Raw genomic sequence first — 25,198 nt, 5'->3', positions numbered from 1 at the left:
ACACATGCGCCTGCACATACACACACACACACACACACACACACACTCTGATCCAAACTAAACATACATAACAATCCCAGGTGCACTGTGTAGAAAATAATAATACCTCTAGGAGTTATTAATGAAGTAAAAATGCTGGGTAGAAGATTTCAGAGGGCAGCTCAAGAAAACAAAGTAAAGTATTATGATGAAGTATGCAAAGACCTGGAGATAGAAAACCAAAAGGGAAGAACTCACTCAGCATTTCTCAAGCTGAGAGAACTTAAGAAAAAAGTCAAGCATCGAGTTGCAATACTGAAGGATTCTATGGGGAAAATATTAGATGACACAGGGAAGCATCAAAAGAAGACAGAAGGAGTACACAGAGTCACTATACAAAAAAAAAAAAATTGGTCGACATTCAACCATTTCAGGAGGTGACATATGATCGGGAGCCAACGGTACTGAAGGAAGAAGTCCAAGCTGCACTGAAGGCATTGGTGAAAAACAAGATCCCGGGAATTGACAGAATACCAACTGAGATGTTTCAACAAGTGGATGCAATGCTGGAAACACTCACTCATCTATGCCAAGAAATTTGGCAGATAGCTACCTGGCCAACTGACTGGGAGAGATCCATATTTATGCCTATTCCCAAGAAAGGTGATTGAACTGAATGTGGAAATTATTGAACAATGTCATTGATATCACATGCAAACAAAATTTTGCTGAAGATCATTCAAAAGCGGCTGCAGCAGTATATTGACAGGGATCTCCCAGAAATTCAAGCTGGGTTTAGAAGAGAACTTCTAACCAGGGATATCATTGTTCATGTCAGATGGCTCCTGACTGAAAGCAGAGAATACAGAAAGATGTTTACCCATGTTTTATTGACTATGCAAAGGCATTTGACTATATGCATCATAAGAAATTATGGATAAAATTGCAGAGAATGGGAATGCCTGAACACTTGATTGTACTCATGAGAAACCTGTACATGGATCAAGAGGTAGTTGTTCGGACAGTAAGGGGATACTGCATGGTTTAAAGTCAGGAAAAGTGTGCATCAGGGTTGTGTCCTTTCACCATACCTATTCAGTCTGTACTCTGGGCAAATAATCTGAGAAGCTGGACTTTATGAAGAAGAATGGGGCATCAGGATTGGAGAAAGACTCATTAGCAACCTGTGTTATGCAGATAACACATCCTGCTTGCTGAAAGCAAAGAGGACTTGAAGCACTAACTGATGAAGTTCAAAGACCACAGCCTTTCATACGGATTACACCTCAATATAAAGAAAACAAAAATCTTCACAACTGGACCAATAAGCAACATCATTATAAATGGAGAAAAGATTGAAGTTGTCAAGGATTTCATTTTACCTGGATCCATAATCAACTCCTATGGAAGCAGCAGTCAAGAAATCAAAAGACGTGTCGCACTGGGCAAATCTGCTGCAAAAGACCCCTTTAAAGTGTTGGGAAGCAAAGATGTCACCTTGAGGACTAAGGCGCCCCTGACCCAACCCATGGTGTTTTCAATGGCCTCATATGCATGCAAAAGCTCGGCAATGAATAAGGAAGACAGAAGAAGAATTGAAGCCTTTGAACTGTGGTGTTGATGAAGGATGTTGAATATACCATGGACTGCAAAAAGAACGAACAAATCTGTCTTGAAAGAAGTACAACCAGAATGCTCTTTAGATGGACTGACACAATGGCTGCAACGATGGGCTCAAGCATAGCAACAATTGTGAGGATGGTGCAGGCTCAGGCAATATTTCATTCTGTTGGCATAGGGTTGCTATGAGTTTGAACAGGCTCAACAGCAACTAACAACAACAACAACAGGAGTTATGGTTGTTGTTAGGTGCCATTGAGTCAATTCTGACTCACAGCAACCATATGTTCAACAGAATGAAAACACTGCCTGGTCCTGCACCACCTTCACAATCGTTTAGCCTCTGTGTTATTCCATCTCACTGAAGATCTTCCTCTTGTTCCCTGACCCTCTATTTACAAAACATTATGTTCATCTACAAGGACTAGTCCCTCCTGAACACATGCCCAAAGAATGTGAGATGAAGTCTCTCCATCCTCGCTTCTAAGGAACATTCTGGCTGCACTTCTTCCAAGACAGATTTGTTCGTTCTTCTGGCATTTCATGGTATGTTCAATATTCTTTGCCAACACCATAATTTGAAGGCATCACTTCTTCAGTCTTCCTTATTTATTATCCAGCATTCACTCGCATATGAGATGATTTAAAATACCATGGCTTGGGTCTGGTGCGCCTTAATCCTCAAAGTGATATCTTTGCTTTTTAACCCTTTAAAGAGGTTTTTTGGCAACATATTTGCCCATTGCAATGTGTCATTTGATTTCCTGACTGCTGCTTCCATGGGTGTTGAATATGGAGCCAAGTAAAATGATATCCTTGACAACGTCAATATTTTCTCCATTTATTATGATGTTGCTTATTGGTCCAGTTATGTGGATTTTTGTTTTATGTTGAGGTGTAACCCATACTGAAGGTTGTGATCTTTGATCTTCGTCAGTAAGCGCTTCAAGTCCTCTTTGCTTTCAGAATTTATAGTGAGTATTGAACAAATACAGTTTAGATAACTGCACAACTGTTTACCCACCTGATTAGTACAGTGATTGTCATTATATGAGTGCAGCCTTCCAATGAGGACTGGCTTTAACTATACTTCTAGATATCACTATTTACCAAGTGTATGGTGATTATGAAAACCTTCTGCATATTAGTTGTTTAGATCTAGGATTTTAGCAGTAACTAGTAATTCTCGAAGATCAAATAGTATAATATCTAACAACATCTGAGGAAGCCACTGGCGTGGACTGCTGAGAATAGAAAATAGTAGTTGTAGTCATTGTCATCATAGTAATAGCAGTATTATTATGTGTGATATGGTTTGGTTCCCATGAAGCAACTCTGAGATGGAGATTAGAGCACAGAGCATCTTTTAGGATCAGTATTTGTGGAAGGGGAGAAAGCAACTTTGGGCAGAGAGAGAAGATGAGATGTGATGCAATTCTAGCACATACTTGAAGGACCCCCTGGAGCTGGGATGGCCTTCAGAGTTACCTTGAGTTGGGGAAACGGTATCTGGTCTCTATTCCTTCACGTTGGTTTGTCACTGGATGCAGACTGCCATTGGAGGGAGACTTGACCTTGGATGAGGCAGTTGGCTTCAGCGGAGGTGATCTTCTAAGAGGGCAGAAAGCACTGTCAGATGTTTTCAGCCGTTAGCTGAGGGAATGCATCCATCTTTTCTTCCCAAAGATGCTCCTCAGAGCATCTATGATGATGTGACAGGACCTGGGCATAACATGTACCACGTGTCGCCTGGTTTAAATTTTTATTATACCCCAGGATGTAGGTGAGATGTTCCAGATGAAGTAAGTAGGACCTTGCAGTTGTTAGTTGCTGTTGAGTTGATAGCAACTCATGGCAACTCCATGTGTGCAGAGTAGAACTGCTACATAAGGATTTTAAGGCTGTGATCTTTGGAAGAAAATCACCAGGACTGTCTTCTGAGATGCCTCTGGGTGGGTCAGCATTTTGGTTAGTAGTCATCTAGAGAGGTCTTATAACTTGCCCAGGAAAAATGTAACACAAGTCATTTAGGTTTACATTTTCTTAAAAAAATATAACTCTTAATTATTTAAATAATCAGTTGAGATAAAAAAGGATGTAGAGAATTGAGTCAAAGCAAAGTGACATTAGGGCTTAGAGGTATGTTCCTGTTTACCCAGATGATCCCAGTGTAATTAATACTAGTGACCCTTTTACTATCAAAAGTGTTCCAGTTTAGATGATAAAATAAAAGGTTACCCTAGTTAGGGCCAAGGTTCCTAGGTGGTATAAACAGTTTGTACTTAGCTACTGATTGAAAGGTTGGAAGTCAAATCCACTTAGAGGTGCCACAGAAGAAAAGCCTGGCAAACTGCTTTCTTAAAAACATGATAGCCAAGAAACCCCCATGGAGCTCAGTTCTATTCTGTAACACATGGCGTTGCCATGAGTTGGAATTGACTCCATGGCTACAGGTTTAGTTTTTGATTTTGGTTTAGTCAGGTCAGCATTAAGGGGCCCTGATGGTACAGTTAAGGGCTCCGCTACTAACTGAAAGGTGGGTGGTTCGACCCTACAGCAGCTCCACAGAAGAAATACCTAGCAATCTGCTTCCTTAAACATTGCAGCCAAGAAAACTTCATAGAGAAGTTCTACTCTGTCACGTGTGGTTCCAATGAGTCAAAATCAACTTGATAGCACCTAATGACAACAAGAACAGGGCCAGGATTGAAGCTATGGAAACTGGATATCAAGGTAGTGCTGGAGACCAAGGCCAGAAGATCCCGCAAGGAGCATAGAAACTAATAGAACAGACTTTTTTGTTTATGATGGTTGCCATGGAGTTGACCTTGACTCATGGCGACACCATGCACAATCCACAGGCTGATTTTTGGAAGCAGATTACCAGGCCTTTCTTCCTAGGAAATCTTAGTCTGGAAGCTCCGCCGAAACCTGTTTAGCATCATAGCACAGAAGTTTCCATTGACAGATAGGTGGTAACCGTGCATGAAGTACATTGGCTGGGCATTAATCCTGGGTCTCTGTCATGGAAGGTGAGAATTCCACCACTGAGCCACCACAGCCCCATAATAGAAGAGACTAAGGGTTCCCAAAGTCAAATCCCAATATCTGCATCAATTGAGGATTTGTCATAAAAACAAATTACCAGAACCCACCCTGAACTATTGAATTAGAAACTCTGGGAGATGAGTGAGGCAATCTGTGTTTTATGGAGCCCTTCCGGTGATTTTGTCACCCACTCGAGTTTGAAAACTACTGGGAAAGTTCTGATTTGGGCAAGAAGTCTCTAACTAACTTATTTTTGACTTTGCTTTACTTTTGGTTATAGCCAAAAGGACTACTTTCCCAGCATATGGAGGGGGAATTCTAGGATGAAATAAATGCAGGTTTGGGGTCTCAAAATTTTCCACAGTGCTGTGACTCACCAAATCTAAAAATCCTCATAGTTTCTTCCTTCTGGTTTCAAATAAGAAATTTGTATGAACTTTGAGAGTCAGCTCTGTGGCCTCCATCAGTTACCTGCTGTGGGATGATAAAAAAACAAAACAAAACAAAAACAACCCATTGCCACCTAGTTGATTCTGACTCATAGCGACCATATAGAACAGAGTAGAACTTCCCCATAAAGTTTCCAAGGAGCTCCTCATGGATTCAGACTGCCACCCTTTTGGTTAGCAGCTGAACTCTTAACCACTATACCACTAGGGTTTCCTATGGGATGACAGTTGCTTTGAATCTTGCTCTTCCATTCTGTCTCTGTCTCTTTACTAGCATATTCTAAATATCTCTAAGGAAACAGTTTTGTGACCTGAATCTAGACAAAAAACATCTTTGTGTCTCCATTTACAAAACAGGGAAGGAGGTGTAATATCTATTTTACCTCTGCCATGAACATCAAATAAAATTGCATATGTAAAGTTATTTATAAACTGTGAAGTGCTATGCAGTCATAAATTGGGCCTAGTAACAGCATGGTTTTTACTTTCTAGATTTTTTTTTTTTAGCTCAAAGGAAGCAGAACTTTCTTTTGATCAATCCACATGTAATGTTTCTAGGGAAATCTCATGAAATTAATGGTTTCTACAACAGGAGAGATATTGTATTATCTCACTTATATGTAAAGACAAGAAAAAGCAAATGTATAGAGACTAAAATTTATTACTAGTTAGCAGGAGTAGGTGGGAAGCATTGAGTTTCTGTTTATGATGATGGGAAATTTGTATTAAGGGTAATGGTTTCACAGTATGGTTAATTAAACTGACATCACTAAGTTGTACACTTTAAAAATGTTGAATGGACCTTGTTAACTCAGAAATGAACCCACTCCCAAAGTCCCCCTTTCAGCCAAAGATTAGACAGGCTTCTAAGACAGTTGGAAACCCTGATGGCTTACTGGTTAAGAGTTTGACTGCTAACCAAAAAGTGGGCAGTTCTAATCCACCAGGCACTCCTTGGAAACTCGATGGGGCAGTTCCACACTGCCCTATAGGGTCACTATGAGTCAGAATCAACTTGATGGCCCTGGGTTATGGTTTTTAATAAAACAAAAGATAACACATGAAGAAATTGCTTCTTACTTCAATCAAGTACAGGAAACTAAGGGCAACACTTGCTCAAAAGCAAACATAAGAAGGTGGAAAGAGACAGGAAGATTAGACAAATGGACATGGAGAATGCTGGGGTGCAAAGGGAAAAGGGCAGGGTGCTCACACATTGTAGGGATTGCAACCAATGTACCAAAACAATTTGTGTGTAAATTGTTGAATGAAAAACTAATTTCTGCTATAAACTTTCACCTAAAGCACAATTAAAAAAAAAAAAAAAACCTTTTATTTGAATGGGGAAAATGCTGTGTTATATATATATTTATACACCAACTAAAATATAGCTTCTACTGTGAATGTTTTCACATACTAAAGGAAACAGAGGAAGAGAGAGAGAAGGTTAACATATTTCAACAACAACAACAACAAAAGTTGACATTTCTTATTTAATAAATGTAGTTTCTCCTCTGGCTGTGAGAACAGAAACTGAAGCTTTTAACAAGTATCTAACCTAGAAAGATGTCTTCTGGTCCCTGTTTTTTCATGAGTACAGCATCAGTTTCCTCTGGGGCACTCAAAAAACATCAGTTGGGAAAGCAAAAATGAACAAATAAAGGATTGAGAAGCAATCTCATCATATTTTTGGAATTGCACAAATGTTACTGAAACCATCCAAGAAAACAAAAACCAGTCTCTGTAGATTCTTAAATCCATTTTTGTGCTTACTAGGGCCTTATCAGGGACATATTTAGCCACGGGGAGTGGGGACATATATTTCAACAATATTAACTGAGTGAAAATCTAACTGATTCTTGGTCCTGGTACAGCCAGAGCCCAAACTATAACCCTGACTCCCCCCACCCCAAATGAGCCCATTTGTGATGGTTTTAAAACTGTTCTAGCTATTTCTTTGATATCCCTCCCTTGAACTAGGCTAGACTTCTAAGAAGTAGAATAAAGTAGAAGTAATGGTGTGTGACCCTAAAATAGGTCATAATAGGCATTAGAGATTCTGTGCTTGCTCTTTCTCTGTTATCACTTGCTGTGGGGGATGTGATGCAAGCTGCCATGTTGTGAACAGCCCTGTGGAAAGGCCCACATCATAAGGAACTGAAGCCTCTGGCCAATAGCCAATAGGAACCAAGACCTCAAGATAACCGCAGCCTCACGCTGGGCTTGACCGCAACCCTGAGTCAGGGTCACACAGATAAGCTGCTCCTGGACTCTGAAGCTCGGAAGCTCATTTTTTAAGTTTGTTGTTTTAAGCTACTAAATTGTAGGGAAACTTGTTACACAACAATGGCTAGCTAGTACAACTCATTGTTTAAGCGAAGGTCTTTTGCCTTCAACTGATTCTCAGATGACTGGGGAAGTGTTATATATGCTAAGAGAGTAGAGATCAACACTTGTTCATATCCACTTCAAGAGCTCTTTCTACAAAATATTGTTACACTGGAACTACAATCAACACCCATGGAAGCAGCAGTCAAAAAATCAAATGACACATTATGTTGGGCAATCTGTGGCAAAAGGCCTCTCTAAAGTGCTAAAAAGCAAAGACAACACCTTGAAGACTAAGATGCGCTTGACCTAAACCACTGCGCTTTCAGCCTCCTCACAAGCATGCGAAAGCTGGACAATGAATAAGAAAGACCAAGGAAGAATTGATGCCTTTGAACTGTGGTGTTGACGAAGAGTGCTGAATATACATTGGACTGCCAAAAGAACAAAAAAATCTGTCTTGGAGGAAGTGTAGTGAGAACGCTCCTTAGAAATAAGGATGTTGAGACTACTTCTCACATACTTTAGACATGTTATCAGGAGGTATCCGTCCCTGGAGAAGGACATCATGTTGGTAAAGTATGTTGTTGCTGTTGTTAGGTGCTGTCTAGTCGGTTCCGACTCATGGTGGCCCTATGCACAACAGAACGAAACATTGCCCGGTCCTGCACCATCCTTACAATCATTGTTATGCCTGAGCTCATTGTTGCAGCCGCTGTGTCAGTCCACCTCATTGAGGGTCTTCCTCTTTTCCGTTGACCCTGTACTCTGCCAAGCATGATGTCCTTCTCCAGGGACTGATCTCTCCTGATAACACGTCCAAAGTATGTAAGACGCAGTCTCGCCATCCTTGCCTCTAAGGATCGTTCTGGCTGCATGTCTTCCAAGACAGATTTGTTCGTTGTTTTGGTAGTCCATGGTATATTCAAAGTTCTTCGCCAACACCACAATTCAAAGGCATCAACTCTTCTTTGGTCTTCCCTATCATTACCCAGCTTTCACATGCATATAATGAGATTGAAAATACTATGCCTTGGGTCAGGCACACCTTAGTCTCCAGGGTGACACCTTTGCTCAACACTTTGAAGAGGTCCTTTGAAGCAGATGTACCTAATGCAATGCGTCTTTTGATTTCTTGATTGCTGCTTCCACGGCTGTTGATTGTGGATCCAAGGAAAATGAAATCCTTGACAACTTCAATCTTTTCTCAGTTTATCATGATGTTGCTCATTGGTCCAGCTGTGAGGGTTTTTGTTTTCTTTTTGTTGAGGTGTAATCCATACTGAAGGCTGTGGTCTTGGATCTTCATTAGTAAGTGCTTAAAGTCTCCTTCACCTTCAGCAAGGAAGGTTGTATCACCTGCATAACGCAGGTTGTTAATGAGTCTTCCTCCTATACTGATGCCCGGTTCTTCTTCATATAGTCCAGCTTCTATTATTTGCTCAGCATACAGATTGAATAGGTATGGAGAAAGAATACAACCCTGATGCACACCTTACCTGACTTTAAACCAATCAGTATCCCCTTGTTCTGTCCAAACAACTGCCTCTTGATTTATGTAAAGGTTCCTCATGAGCACAATTAAGTGTTCTGGAATTCCCATTCTTTGCAATGTTATCCATAGTTTGTTATGATCCACACGGTCAAATGCCTTTGCATAGTCAATAAAACACAGGTAAACATCCTTCTGGTATTCTCTGCTTTCAGCCAGGATCCATCTGACATCAGCAATGATATCCCTGGTTCCACATCCTCTTGTGAAACTGGCCTGAATTTATGGAAGTTCCCTGTCTATGTACTGCTGCAGCCATTTTTGAATGATCTTCAGCAAAATTTTGCTTGCATGTGGCATTAATGATATTGTTCTATAATTTCCACATTTGTTTGGATCACCTTTCTTGGGAATAGGCATAAATATGGATCTTTTCCAGTCAGTTGGCCAGGAAGCTGTCTTCCATATTTCTTGGCATAGACGAGTGAGCACCTCCAGCGCTGCAACTGTTTGTTGAAACATCTCGATTGATATTCCATCAATTCCTGGTGCCTTGTTTTTCGCCAATGCCTTCAGAGCAGATTGGACTTCCTCCTTCAGTACCATCAGTTCCTGATCATATGCCACCTCTTGAAATGGTAAAGTATAGGGTCAGCAAAGAAAGAGGAAGACCCTCAAAGAGATGGATAGACATAGTGGCTGCAACAATTGGCTGAAGCATAACAGAGACTGTGAGGATGGTGCAGGGCCAGGCAACATCTCATTCTTTTGTACATAGGATCACTGTGGTTTGGAACCGACTCGACAGACAGCACCTAACAACAATAACAACATTGTTACTGAAAGATTTGAATCTTCCAAACCAGCTGTTTATTAACTGAGACTTAAAAAAAAAAAATTGTGACTTAGGTATCACAGCTCAAACTTGGACTTGGGGGCTGATAGCTGCATTGCTTCTGTGAAGACTTTCTCAGAACCTATTTTATGTTAGATGTGCTTATAGGCAATAGGGCCTGGCTGTGCACAAGAAAGGTCTCCTCCTTCATTCTGCATTTGCGAACTCACCTGACTTCCTCCTATCTGCTAATGAATTCCTAAAAATTTCAAGGGTATTTTGATATAAAGTCTGTATCACATCCCTCCCCTATTTCTTTAACCCCACATTGTAGTCTACAAGAGAGGAGATAAGTGATAAGGGAATACGATTGTCAGATGATGGAAATTGCAAAATTGCATCCTCCTTTTAGAGCATCTTTTTTTCTAAATACAGATGAAATAACCTTTATTTTCTTTATTATTACAAAAGTGAAGCATATTCATTTTGTAAAACACCGTAAAGTGTATAATCAAATATTACATATGATCACACCAAAAATAGTAATAATTATATATATATATATTTTCCCTTACCAGTGTGTCCTTGTGTCTTTCTCTCTCAATGTATGTGTCTGTATGGTGTATGCATATGTATATATATGTGTATGCTCAGTGCTCTTGTTGGTGAATTATGCTGGTGAATTGTTGCATTGACATACAAGTACTCCCCAGCTTACCATGTATTCGAATTATGACAAATCACACTTCGGACTGTCAGTGTGTCTGGAACATTGTGCCTTCCTGGGAGGAAGTTATGGAAAATGTACATAGAGGATATGGAAAAAAAAAAAATTGCTGAGTTATGTGAACATGCTCCAAGCATTTGATCAGGATAATATAAGATATCTGTGAGAAAATTGTCTGTATGCCGAAAGCTGAATTTAGAACACCTACCTCATAGATCATAAAGAAGGAGAGTAGACAGACCTAGATTTAATGGATTTTGAAGAGGAAAGGAATGATGAAGAAGAAAGAAATAATGAGGGAAAGGAAGGAGAGAAGTTGTCAAAAAATTTTACAGTGAAAGAATTTAGAAGGATTTTTTTTTTTTAAACTAAATCAGAGGTTTCTGTTGCTTGGAAACATGGATTGAAATGCTGATCACTTTGCTGAAGAAGACAGGCAGATTCAGAAAGCAGTGAGATGTTACAGCAAAATATATGAAGGAAAAAAGAAAAAGACCATATGGATAACTCTCACTAATTTCCTAACTAGGAATCCCATTCCCACTCCCAGGAATAACACAGATGATTCAGAGCCTTCCACAGGTGGTATTATTACCGCAACTGACATAATGCCAAAGCCTTCCAACTCTTTTTCATCGTAGGAGTAAATGTTTATGATTTGTTTTTTTTTTTTAATGTATGTATTAAAATGTATCTGTAAATTTATATGTAATGTTTCCAATGCCCAAAGACAAATAAAGATTGTATTTATAAAGATACTGATAATAAAAGGCAATAATAATGAAAACTAAAAAAACAAAAAATGAGGTGTTCGACTTACGTCAGAACAAACTTCCAATGCAGTCGTGGAAATGGAACCCCATCATAAACTGGGGACTACCTGTCTTCAGGGTTGTATTGAATCATCTCCAACAGCTCAGTAAATAGGTGGACGGTCTTAGAGGCACAGAGTGCATCTTATATATCTTCCATCTGTATCGTAGTGCCTAGCATGTGGCACGAATTTCATATTTGTTGAAATTAATAACTATTGAGATATGGAGTCAAAGTGATACAAAGAATTTTATTCAACTTTTATTCAAATCATACAGCCAGTTTTCAGTAGATCCAAGATCAAGAACCACTATAACCCCACCCAACCTGCCCTTGGGAACTCAAACTGCTCTCTGGGGTCGTGGAGGGAGAAAAGAATACATTGATGAAGAAAATGACCCTGGAGACTCTGGAGGCCAGACTGCAGTTGATGTCTGAGACCAGCTTTCTCAAGTAGTTTTGAAAATCCGTGTCATTTCACCCACAGCTGGTCAAAATTCAGAGCCAGCCAGTGTGGAAGATGGTGGTAATGAGACCAGGTTAGAGGAGTCTGCAAAGAGTATGGCTTCTGGAAAAGTATGGCGCTTTTCATTTCCAAACCATTGTCTGCAGGCTGTATGCAGCAGAGAAAAACTTCATTTTTTTTACTGTTCCCTTGACCAAAAAGCTATTTCAGAAATCATCTCCATGCTATTGCTCAGTGATTCATCCACAACAGCAGACATTCTGTCAGAACTTGTCACTTTTATTTAAGTAAGGCCCTGACATAGAGCAACTTTATTCTAATCATGCTCACATTCGATTTGACAGTTTCAGGATATCTCCTGTGTCCATTACACATGCCTAGGTAGGTAATTTATCACCAGACATTTCTCCTTTGGCAACTCTGATCGTTTTTCACCTTCTGTTAGCCCAATTTCTGGGTAGCAAAACAGCATATATTAAAAACATCACAGTTTTCCAGTTCTCTGCGCATAGGGTGATATTATAGAAACAAACACAGTTTATTTGTTAGGACAGAAAACCATCAACAGAAAACAGCATAAAAAGATGTGAAACCCACGGAGAATTGAATCCTAAACTTACATTCTTTTTTAATCCTATTTTTCTCAAAGGAATAGATCACACTCACCCAGTCGGTTTTGTTGGAATTCTCAAAAGTCCTTCAAATGCTATTTTAAATGTTAGATTAATAATGATTTGAAAACTCCATGGAATATTGCTCAATCTTCTAACCATTTCTAACAAAAAAAAAAAAACTGACCTTAAAAAGACTCAAGGTCAGAGAATGGCATTGCTGAACAATTTGCTTCAATTGTGGTGCAAAAAAAAAAATTGTCATAATAATATTATCACTTCATATTTCTTGAATGTGTGTTATGGCTCAAGCAATCTACTTGCCTTATATACATCATCTCATATAATCTTGACAATCACCCTACCAGGTAGTATCATATCCATATCCCAGAAAAGAACTAGCTTCAGAGCAGCTGAATATCTCATTTTTTATCATGCTTTAAGTGAAAGTTTACAATTCAAGGCAGTTTCCTATCCAAAAACATACACACATTGTTATGTGACCCTAGTTGCTCTCCCTACAATGTGATAGCACACTCCTCCTCTCCACCCTGTATTTCCTGTATCCATTCAACTGGCCCCTGTCCCCCTCTGCCTTCTCAGTTCACCACTAGACAGGAGCTGCCCATTAGTCTCATGTATCTAGAATTTGAATTCTGGACCCCGTTTTTCTCCCCCTCCATCAAGGACTCTCTTGTTCCCTGTCAGGGCGCTCATTGGTGGTAGCCAGGCACCATCTAGTTCCTCCAGTCTTAGGCTGATGGAGCCTCTGGTTCATGTAGCCTTTTCTGTCTCCTGGACTCATATTTTCCATAGGTTCTTCATTCTCCTTTGCTACAAATGCGTTCAGACCAGTAAATGCATCTTAGATGGCCACTTGCTAGATTTTAAGACCCCAGACACCACTCACCAAAGTGGGTTGCACAACATTTACTTAATAAACTTTGTTATGCCAATTGACCTAGGTGTCCCCTGAGCAGGTCCCCAGGTCCTGCCCCTGCTACTCTGTCCCTCGTAGTGTTTGGTTGTATTCAGGAGACTTCTTTGCTTTTGGTTTAGTCCAGTTGTGGTGACTTCCCCTGTATTGTGTGTTCTCCTTCCCTTAACCTAAAATAATTCTTGTCTACTATCTAGTTAGTAAATACCCTTCTCTCTCCCTCCCCACTTTTGTAATCATCAGTGTGCTATTCTGTGTTTAAACCTTTTCTTCAGTTCTTATAATAGCAGTCTCATACAGTGTTCGTCCTTTTGCAACTAATTTCACTCAGCGTAATGCCTTCCAGATTCCTCCATATCATGAGACGTTTCATAGATTCATCATTGTTCTTTATCATTGCATAGCATTCCATTGTGTGAATACACCATAATTTGTTTATCCATTCATCCATTAACAAGCACCTAGGCTGTTTCCATATTTTTGCTGTTGTGAACAGTGCTGCAATGAACATGGCTGTGCATATATCTATTCATGTGAAGGCTCTTATTTCTCTAGGATATATGCCAAGTGGGATTGCTGAATCATATGGTAGTTCTATTTCTAGCTTTTTAAGGAAGCACCAAATTTATTTTCAAAGTGATTTTACCATTTCATATTCCCACCAGCAATGTTTAAATGTTCCAGTCTCTCCACAATCTTCCCAACATGTATTATTTTGTGTTTCTTGAATTAATGCTAGCCTCATTGGCATAAGATGGTATCTCATAGTGGTTTTTATTTGTATTTCTCTAATGGCTAACGATCATGAGCATTGCCTCATGTATCTATTAGCCACCTGAATGTCTCCTTTGGTGAAGTGTCTGTTTATATCTTTTGCCCATTTTTTAATTGAGTTCTCGGCTTTTTGTTGTTGTTGTTGTTGTTGAGATTTTGCAGTATCCTGTAGATTTTACAGATTAGACACTTATCGGATTTTTCTTAGCAAAATTTTTTTCCCAATCTGTAGGTTGTCTTTTTACTCTTGAGGTGAAGTTTTTGGATGAGCATAAGTGTTTGATTTTTAGGAGTTCCCAGGTATCTAGTTTCTCTTTCTGTGTTTGTGCATTGTTAGTAGTGTTTTGTATTCTGTTTATGGCATATATTAGGGCTTCTAGCTCATCCCTATTTTTCCTTGCATGATATTTATCGTTTCAGATTTTGTATTTAAATCTTGATCCATTTTGAATTAGTTTTTGTGCATGGTGTGAGGTATGAGTCTTGTTTCATTTTTTTGCAAATGGATATCCAGTTATGCCAGCACCATTTGTTAAAGAGACTGTCTTTTAACTGTTTAACCAACTTTGGAACTTAGTAAAATATCAGCTGCTCATATGTGGATGGCTTTATGTCTGGATTCTCAATTCTGTTCTATTAAATTAGTCTATGTATCTGTTGTTGTACCAGTACCAGGCTGTTTTGACTACCGTGGTGGTATAATAGGTTTTAAAATCAGGTAGTGTGAGACCTCCAACTTTGTTCTTCTTCTTCAGTAATCCTTTACTTATCCAGGGCCTCTTCCCTTTCCATATGAAGTTGGTGATTTGTTTCTCCATCTCATTAAAAAGTGCCATTGGAATTTGATCAGGATAGTATTGTATCTACAGATTGCTTTTGGTAGAATAGACATTTTCACAATGTTGAGTCTTCCTATTCTTGAACAAGGTATGCTTTTTTCTACTTAATGTATGTCTCTTTTGGTTTCATGCAGTAGTGTCTTGTAATTTTCTTTGTATAGGTCTTTTATGTCTCTGGTTAAATTTTTCCTAAGTATTTTATCTTCTGGAGACTATTGTAAATAGTATTTGATTTGTTGATTTCCTCTTCCACATTCTCTTTGTTGGTGCAGAGAAATCCAACTGATTTTTGTACGTTTATTTTGTATCCTGATATTCTGCTGAAATCTTCTATTAGTTTCTGTAGTTTTCTTGTGGATTCTTTAGGGTTTTCTGTGTATAAGATCATGTCATCTGCAAATAGAGACACTTTTACTTCTTCCTTACCAATTTGAATGTCTTTTAGTTCTTTTTCTAGCCTAATTGTATATATAGATGGCTTTTGGTAGAATAGACACTTTTACTATGTTAAGTCTTCCCAGCCATGAGCAAGGTATGTTTCTCCACTTATGTAGGTCCCTTTTAGTTTCTTGCAGTAGTACCTTGGAGTTGTTTTGGGGTTTTGGGGTTTAGTTTCTTGCAATAGTACCTTGTAGTTTTCTTTGTATAGGTCTTTTACACCTTCGGTAAGATTTATTTCTAAGTATTTTATCTTCTTGGGGGCTACTGTGAATGGTATTGATTTGGTGATTTCCTCTTCAATGTTCTTTTTGTTGATGTGGAGGAATCCAACTGATTTTTGTATGTTTATCTCGTAACCTGAAACTCTGCTGAACTCTTCTATTACATTCAGTAGTTTTCTGGAGGATTCCTTAGGGTTTTCTGTGTATAAGATCGTGTTGTCTGCAAATAGAGATAATTTTACTTCTTCCTTGCCAATCCGGATGCCCTTTATTTCTTTGTCTAGCCTGATTGCTCTGGCTAGGACCTCCAGCACAATGATGAATAAGAGTGGTGATAAAGGGCATCCTTGTCTGCTTCCCATTCTCAAGGGGAATGCTTTCAGGCTCTCTCCATTTAGGATGATGTTGGCTATTGGCTTTGTATAAATGCCCTTTATTATGTCGAGGAATTTTCCTTCTATTCCTATTTTGCTGAGAGTTTTTATCATGAATGGGTGTTGAACATAGTTAAATGTCTTTTCTGCATCAATTGATAAAATCATGTGGTTCTTATCTTTTGTTTTATTTATGTGATGGATTACATTGATTTTTTTTCTAATGTTGAACCATCCCTGAATACCTGGTATGAATCCTGCTTGGTCATGGTGAATTTTTTTTTTTTTTTTATATGTTGTTGAATTTTGTTGGCTAGAATTTTGTTGAAAATTTCTTCATCTAAGTTCAAGAGGGATATTTGTCTGTAATTTTCTTTTATTAATTTATTTTTGGGATGTCTTCACCTGGTTTTGGTATCAGGCTTATGCTGGCTTCATAGAATGAGTTTGGGAGTATTCCATCCTCTCCTATACTCTGAAATACCTTTAGTAGTAGTGGTGTTTACTAATCTGTGAAAGTTGGATAGAATTTTCCAGTGAAGCTGTCAGGGCCAGGGCCAGGGCTTTTTTGTTGTTGTTGTTGTTGCTGGGAGTTTTTAAATTACCTTTTCAATCTCTTCTTTGGTTATGGGTTTATTTAGTTGTTCTACCTCTGTGTTAGTTTAGGTAGGTAGTATGATTCTGGTAATTTGTCCATTTCCTCTAGGTTTTCAAAATTGTTAGAGTACAATTTTTCATAGTATTCTGTTATGATTCTTTTAATTTCAGTTGTAATATAGCCCTTCTCATTTTTTTTTTCAGGTTATTTGCTTCCTCTCCTGTTTTTCTTTTGTCAGTTTGGCCAATGGTTTATCGATTTTTTTTTATCTTTTCAAAGAACCAGCTTTTGGTCTTGTTAACTCTTTCGATTGTTGTTCTACTCTCTATTTCATTTAATTCTGCTCTAATTTTAATTTTTATTATTAGCTTTCTTCTGGGGCCATGGGCTTCTTTTGCTGCTCTCTTTCTATTTGTTCTAGTTGTAGGTTTAATGCTTTGATTCTGGCCCATTCTTCTTTTTGGATGTGTGCACTTATTGCTATATATTGACCTCTGAGCACTGCTTTTGCTGTGTCCCAACGCTCTGGTAGGATGTGTTTTCATTTTCATTTGATTCTGTGAATTTGTTTATTCAGTCATTAATTTCTTCTATAACAGTCATTTTTGAGCAAGGTTTTGTTCAGTTTCCATGTGTTTGATCTTTTTTCTTGCTTTTTCTGTTATTGATTTCTACTTTTATGGCTTTATGGTCAGAAAAGATGCCTTGAAATATTTTGATGTTTTGGATTTTGCTAAGGCTTGCTTTATGGCCCAATATGTGGTCTATTCTGGAGAATGTTCCATGTGTGTTGGAAAAGAAAGTTTACTTGGCTGCTGTTAGGTGGAGTGCTCTGTATATGTCTATGAGGTCAAGTTGGTTGATTATGGCATTTAGATCTTCCATGTCCTTATTGAGCTTCTTTCTGGATGTTCTGTCCTTCACTGGAAGTGGTGTGTTGAAGTCTTCTAATACTATTGTTCAGCTGTCTATCCCTCTTTTCAATGCAGCCAGAGTTTGTTTTATGTATTTTGGAGCCCTGTAGTTGTGTGTGTAAATATTTAGTATGTTGTGTCCTCCTGGTTTATTGACTCTTTAATCACTGTATAGTGTCCTTCCTTATCCTCTGTGGTGGATTTAACTTTAAAGTTTATTTTGCCAGAAATTAGTAAATTAGTATCCCCTCTCTTGCTCTTTTTTGTTGTCGTTTGCTTCATATTTTTTTTCCATCTTTTGAGTTTTAGTTTGTTTGTGTTTTTAAGTCTACAGTGTGTCTCTTGTAGGCATCATATAGATGGATTGTGTTGTTTTATCCATTTTGCAACTCTCTGTGTCTTTTATTGGTGCATTTAGTGCATTTACATTCAGCATAATTATAGATAGGTATTTTTTTTTATGAGTTTAGTGCTGTCCTTTTGATGTCTTTTTTGTGTGTTGTTTACAGTTTCTTTGTTCCGTGTAACTTTCTGTGCTGAGTCATTTTTCTTTATATATATTTCATTTTTTTCATTGTTGATTTTGTATTTGCTGAGTCTTTATGTTTTTCTATTTTCATGTGTAGGATTGTTGGTTTCCTTTGTGGTTACCTTAATATTTACCCTGTTTTTCTAAGTTTAAAACAAACTTTTATTTCTTGATATCACCTTGACTTCCTCTCCATATGAAAGATCTATGACTACATTTTTTAGTCCCTCTTTTTTGTTTTAATGTTGCCATCTTTTACATAATGGCTCCTCTGTTTCCCTATTTTTGGTGTTTTAGCTTTTATTTTGTTTGTGTGTGTGTTTGTGATTTCCTTATCTGGGTTGATATCTGGTAGCTCTGTCCTGTATTCTAGTCTTGGGTTATTATCTGATGTTATTGATTTTCTAACTGGAGGACTCCCTTTAGTATATCTTGTAATTTTGGTTTGGTTTTTGCAAATTCCCTAAACTTCTGTTTATTTGGAAATATTCTAATTTCGCCATCATATTTGAGGGGCAATTTTGCTGGATATATGATTCTTGGATGGCATTTTTTTTTTTCTTCAAGGCTTTATATAAGTAATTCCATTGCCTTCTTGCCTGCAAGGTTTCTGCTGAGTATTTCAAACTTAGTCTTATTGAATCTCCTTTGTAGCTGACTTTTTGTTTATCCCTAGCTTGTTGGCTGCTCTTAAAATTCTCTGTTTATTTTTGGTTTTGGCAAGTTTGATTACAATATGCATGGTAACTTTTTGGGGGATCTACATTATGTGGGGTTTGCTTAGCATTTGGATAGATACTTTCTCAACTTTCACGATATCAGGGAATTTTTCTGCCAACAAGTCTTCAACAATTCTCTCTGTATTTTCTGTTATCCTCCTGTGCTCTGGTACTCCAATCACTCTTAGATTATTCATCTTGATAGAGTCCTGCATAATTCTTAGGGTTTCTTCATTTTTTTTTTTTAATTCTTTTAGCTGATTTTTCCTCAGATATATTGGTGTCAAGTGCCTTGTCTTCAATCTCACTAATTCTAACTTCCATTGACTCAATTCTGCTCCTATGACTTTCTATTAAGTTTTCTAATTCTGAAATTTTAGAGTTAATCTCCTGGATTTGTGTTTGCTGTCTGTCTATGGATTCTTGCAGTCTGATAAATTTATCATTATGCTCTTCTCTAGTCTTCTTAAGTTCCTCTATTGCTTTGTCTGTTTGCTGCTTGGCTCGTTCTGCATTTTGCCTGATCTCTTGAAGAGTTCTGTATATTAACCTTTGGTGTTCTACTTAGATAATTCTAGGAAATTATCTTCATCTGGAAGATTTCTTGATTCTTTGTTATGGGAACAGGCAGAAGCCATCATGGTCTGCCTCTTTATGTGATTTGATATTGACTGTTGTTTCCAAGCCATGAATAAAGTTATTGTATTTATTTATTTATTTTATGTTTTCTTACTGCGTCCTAGCTTCTTGTTTTGTTTTGTTTTGATTTACCTAAATAGGCTGCTCATGTGAGCTAGTTTGATTATTGGTGGCTTGAATCTCTAAAGTCTGTGGTTAGGGCTGTTACTCAGTATCTGAGTCCAGAAGTCTGTTTACTTTTCTTGCCTGGATTCAGCTGAGGTGTCCAGGTAGTTAGTCACCAAGTGTGTTATGTCGGCTCTCACCTGCATTCCTACAGAGTCAAGGGTGATTGGCGTAGGCACAGGTATCTGCAGTAGGAAGTCACATGCTGAGCAAGACAGGAGGCTGATAGCAACCCCTGAGAGTCTGTGATGAAAGAGTGTCCCTGTTCCCTATAGTGCATAGGTAGTTGGGTTTTGCAGCTGGACTATGGGCACCCAATGCTGTTGGATGTAAGGACTGGGAAGCACCATTTTTTCCTGGACCCTGTTGTGGGTGGCTAGATGGCTTTAGTGGAGCCGCCTGTCTTGAGTTCCCTGATGTGCGTAGGTGAGAACTGTGCTTAATAGGCAAAGCAGTGTTAAATGTCATGAACCTACCTTTCCACCATATAGGTTATACAGTTGAGGTTAGACTTCAGGTATATACCCTGTTGTACTGTGCTAATGAAGGTCTACGCTGTTGTAATCGTCCCACACAAGTGTATGTAGTGGTGAAATGCATTCAAAGTCCATGGATCCCTTATGCCTGTGCCTAGGCAAAGGAGCTGTTTTTGCCCTGAGTTCCCAGCTTAGGGGAGCCAGCAGATTATTTTTTCCTGTTTGTTAGTTTGTTCCCCCTCCAAGGCCAAGAGAATGACTTAGGACACATGACAGGTCCTACTTCCAGCCCAGGGGACTTGGCAATCTCTGAGGCCAGCTAAGACCCAGTGCAGAGTGGGAAGGGAGCAGGTAAATAGGAGAAAGATTTTTCCCAAAGGGGTGTTTTTTGACCTGTGCGGTAAGTTAGACACATGTACTTATTTTTTGCCTATTGAGCGCAGCTTTTCACTGATTCTGGAGGCATGAGTGAACTCTTCGCTGCTCAGTCTCTCCTCAACACCGCTGCTTGCCTCACTATGCTTATGCCAATGGCTCTGGCTGTGGGGTGCCAGTTCCCACTGGGTCAGTTCTGGCAACCCCTTGCTGCTTCTGAACCATCTCTCCTTCTCCCTGCCACTCAATCCAGATTCCTCAACTTTATCTTTGATGTTCAGGGCTCCTAGATTGTTATATATAATCAATTCACTTGTTTTTTAAGGTCTTTGTCGTAAGACGGGGAATAGAAAGTCTCTGACTACTCTGCCATCTTGGTCCCAACTCCTCAAATATCTCATTTAATGTTGTAAAGAAGATTCATCTCAGGGAGAGGGCTGTTTGAGAATTTCCTATGTAGAAAATTATCTACCCCTGTAACTTCTTTTGGAGGGGTGAACTCTAACTGGACTGTCTTGTTATGGGGTAGAGAACTGATAAGGGGAAATGGTACAAATGGACTTTGGCTAGATTGATACTTTCACAAAATATCAATCATCAACACACTTCAATAAATGTTATTAGTTGCCATTGAGTCAACTACTACTTATAGCGATCTTTCTTAGTTATCTAGTGTTACTATAACAAAAATACCACAAGTGGGTGTCTTCAACAAATGGAAGTAGGCTAAAAGTCCAAATTCAGGGCATCAGCTACAGTGCAAGCCTTTCTGTCTCTGTCAGCTCTGGAAGAAGGTCCTTTCATCAATTTTTCCCTCATCTTGGAACTTCTCAGCTCTGGGACCCTGGATCAAAGTCCATGTCCTGCTTCTGGTACTACTTTCTTGGTGGTATGAGGTCCCCCTTGTCTCTCTACTTGGTTCTCTCTTTTATATCTCAAAACAGATTGACTTAAAACACAACCTAATCTTGTAGATTGAGTCCTGCCTCGTTAACATAACTGCCTGTAACCCTGCCTCATTAACATCACCCATAACCCATTGCCATTGAGTCAATTCTGACTTATAGCAACCAGGTAGGATTTACAACACATAAGAAAATTCAATCAAATGACAAAATGGTGGACAATCACACAATACTGGGAATCACAGCCTAGCCAAGTTGACACATATCTCTGGAGGACACAATTCAATCCATGACAGTGACTTTATGTATAACAGAACAAAATGTTGCCTGCTCTTGTGCCACCTTCATGATCATTAGTATTTTTGGGCCCATTGTTGTGGCTATTGTATCAATCCATCTTATCGAGGGTTTTCCTCATTTTCATCCACCATCTACTAAACATGATGTCCTTTTCTATCAATTGACCTTTCCTGAAGCTGTGTCCAAAATAAGCGAGCCAAAGTCATGCCATCCTTGTTTTCAAGGAACATTCTGGTTTTATGTCTTCTAAGACTGATGTGTTCATTCTTTTGGCAGTCAACAGTATATTCAATCTTCACCAATACAACAGCTCAAACATATCAACTCTCCTTACTTCCTTTTTCATTATCCAACTTACGCATCTATATGAGGCAGTGAAAAAGATCATAGCTTGGGTCAGACACACCTTAATCATCAAAGTCTCATCTTTGCTTTTAAAATTTAAAGGAGATCTTTTGCACAGATTTGCCCTATGCAATACGTTGTTTGATTTCTTGACTATTGCTTCCATGGATGATGACTATTGATCCAAGTAGAATGGAATCATTGACAACGTCAGTTTCCTCTCCATTTATCATGATGATGTTTATCAGTCCAGTGAGCGTTTTGTTTTTCCTGATGTTCATACTGAAGACTGTAATCTTTGAACTTTATCAATCAGGGCTTCAAATCAGCTTCATTTTTGGCAAGTGAGGTTATGTCCTCTGTGTAACAAAGGTTGTTAATGAGTCTTCCAAAAAACCTGATGTTGTGACTTCCTAAACACGGCAGTACACACTTTGCACAGATTACTAGTGTAGGAGTCTTCTGGCTGTGTGTCCCTGAAATCTCTGGAGATGTGAGTTTCAGTCACGTAATAGTCTAAAAGAAATGGTGTGTCAGAGGGAATTTATTCTCACTATGTATCCATGTCCTTCTCACTAAATGACAGTAGCACTATTCCCCAGTTACCTCTCAGTTTTGACAACCAGAAATGTCTCTAGACATTGAAAAATGGCCCCACCTTGGGGAAAACCAGTTAAACCACCAACTGCCATTGAGTTAATTCAGACTCATGTGATCTCATACGTGTCGGATTAAATATGTGCTCCATAAGATTTTCAAGAGCTGATTTTTCAGAAGTAGATTACCAGGCCTTTCTTCCAAGGTAACTCTGGGTGGACCTGAGCCCCCAAATGTTCAGTTATTAGCCAAGAGAGTTAACCATTTGTACCATTCAGGGACATTCTTGGGGAAAGGGAGGCACAAAATGGGCCACAGTTGAGAAACACTGGTTTAGAGGAAGATAAGAAAACACTTCTGCATGTGGCTCTATCTTTTCACAAAAGTTCCAAACAAATCAATTCCTTATGATTTACAGGCCAAAATTAGATCGTATATACATAAAACAAATGTTAGTTCTCATCAGCTGCTTGATGTTGGGGATAGAAACCAAAACAAAATATTAGTCCTTTCAGGATGGGCACTCCGGTAAGGAACCAATAGTATGCATTAGTCAGAGTAATTAACACTAGCTGCCACCACAAATAAACCCCAAATTCTCAGTGGCTTAACAGAATAAAAGTGCTGTTTCTTCACCTAATGTCTTATGTAGGCAGTATGAACTTTCTTCATCTTTTGGCCTGATACATAATGCATGGTTCCATCTGGTAGACAGAGGACATGAGGGATGGAGGAGGCTCACTGGCTTTTTTTTTTTTTTTTACTTTTTGCTTTTAACTAACTTTTTTTGGTTTAGACTTACAAAGATGTTGCAAAAATAATACAGAGGGTTCCCTTTCATTCCTTTCTCAGCTTTCTCAAATGTCACATATTAAACAAGACCAGGAAATTACATTGGTACAGTAGTATTAACTAAACTGCTTATTAGAAGTCTACGAATTTGTCCACTCATGTACTTTCCTATAACTGCCTTGGTCTGTAAATGACACAGGTCACATCTGCTCTGAGTTCATTGGCCAGAACTTACTATAGGGCCATTAGGCTCGTGTGGCCCTAATATCTCCGAGTTCAGATAAGTAGTGGAATTACAGTATTCCTACAACATTCCTGTTCTCTGGAACTTGCTGGTTTGGGTAAGATTCTACCTCATTCTTCTCATTTGTCAAATTAAGCAGTTTAGAACATAAGTAAGACTCCATTCAGAACTGAGTTCGATAGATTAATATTGTAATGACCCATAAATAATGACTATTTTTGTCTCTTTCTACGCATGAGTGCATGTGAGAGTTGGATTAAAGGCCACAGTCCTTTCCATGTAAGAGTACTGTAACAACAACAACAGCAAAGAAAACTAAGTGCTTTCAACCAACATGGTACAACAGATGGAAGCACTAGGCCATCTCTCCAGAGCAAACATCCAGAAAACTAAGTAAAATGGAGACAAACTTCAGTCCTTGAACCTTAAGCATCAAATGAAGAGATAAAGAACTCAGCCACGCACTGAATGGAATAAGAAACTAACAGAAAAGAGGGTGAGGAGAGAAACATGCAGAGGTCTCCTATCAGCTAACAAAGCATGGACATGCCATCTTGGACTCCTGTCGAAGATCATCTGACAGAGAGTAAGGAAAAGCAGCTTCAAAGCAGGAGACAGAACACCCAGTAACCGCCCACCATTCTTTTCCTCCCTGCCCAACCTCCCCCCGGTTCATAGCTGGCTGCGGTCACTTGGTTGGCCGAGAAGTACAGGGTCCAAGATGCTTGGATTCACCCCACTCACACTGGAGATCAGTGGACAAGGACTACAGGAGAACAGCTTACAGGACCTCCTAGAAGGAGTCGGAGCACTGGTAACCAGGGATATATGCTTCCCCAACCCCCATCCTTCTCATCCCTGCTGCTCACCCTCTTCTGCTTACTGCTGGCCATAGTCTCTTGGCTGAGAGGCACTAGCTTCAGCCCCTTGCCACTTGAATATGCTCTGCCACACTGGTTGGCTGCTGGTGTTGCTTTTTCCCACTCCTTTTGGTTTCTTCCATGCCTCTTGCCACCTCCCCTTCCTTTCTCTCAAACACCTGGCTCTGTGTGCCATCTTTGTTTCTTCTTGAAAGGACGTGAAGCACTTCTGGACTGGGGAAGAACTTCCCTGGCCCACTATCATGCTGGTGGGATCCCTTGGGCTTTGTTTGTTTTGGTTGTTTTATTTTTCTTTTCAAGGCTTGGGAGGCCCTTCTAGCTGGGCTCTACTATGTGGCTTGGGAGACACTTCCTGGTTTGTGCAGTTGCTCTGGTGGAATCACTGGGGGCATTTCTTTCTTTTTCTTTTTTCCTTTCTGTCATTCTTTATTTCTCAGTTCCTTATCTCTCTGTACTTACCTCCTTTTCCTGTCTCCTGAACACCTGGCACTGTGTGACACCTTGACCCCAATATAGCCTATATTATGTGGCCTGAGAGCCATTTCCCCGGTTTTGCAGCTGCACCAGTGGGGCCCCTAGAGGCTTTTATTTCCTTTCCTTTTCTTTATTTTTTTTCTAATTTTTATTTATTATTATTTTTTCTTTTTCCCTTTTATTTTTCTCCATTTCTCAGGTTCCCATCTCTCCACTCCAACAGCAAGTTCCCTTAGCACTTTTTTTTTGTTTGTTTTTGGCCCCTGTTTCTGTCTCCTCTCTCTCCTCTTT

Source organism: Loxodonta africana, chromosome 2, assembly GCF_030014295.1.
Source record: "Loxodonta africana isolate mLoxAfr1 chromosome 2, mLoxAfr1.hap2, whole genome shotgun sequence".
Taxonomy (NCBI): Eukaryota; Metazoa; Chordata; class Mammalia; order Proboscidea; family Elephantidae; genus Loxodonta; species Loxodonta africana.
Note: the sequence above shows the minus strand (reverse complement) of the source record.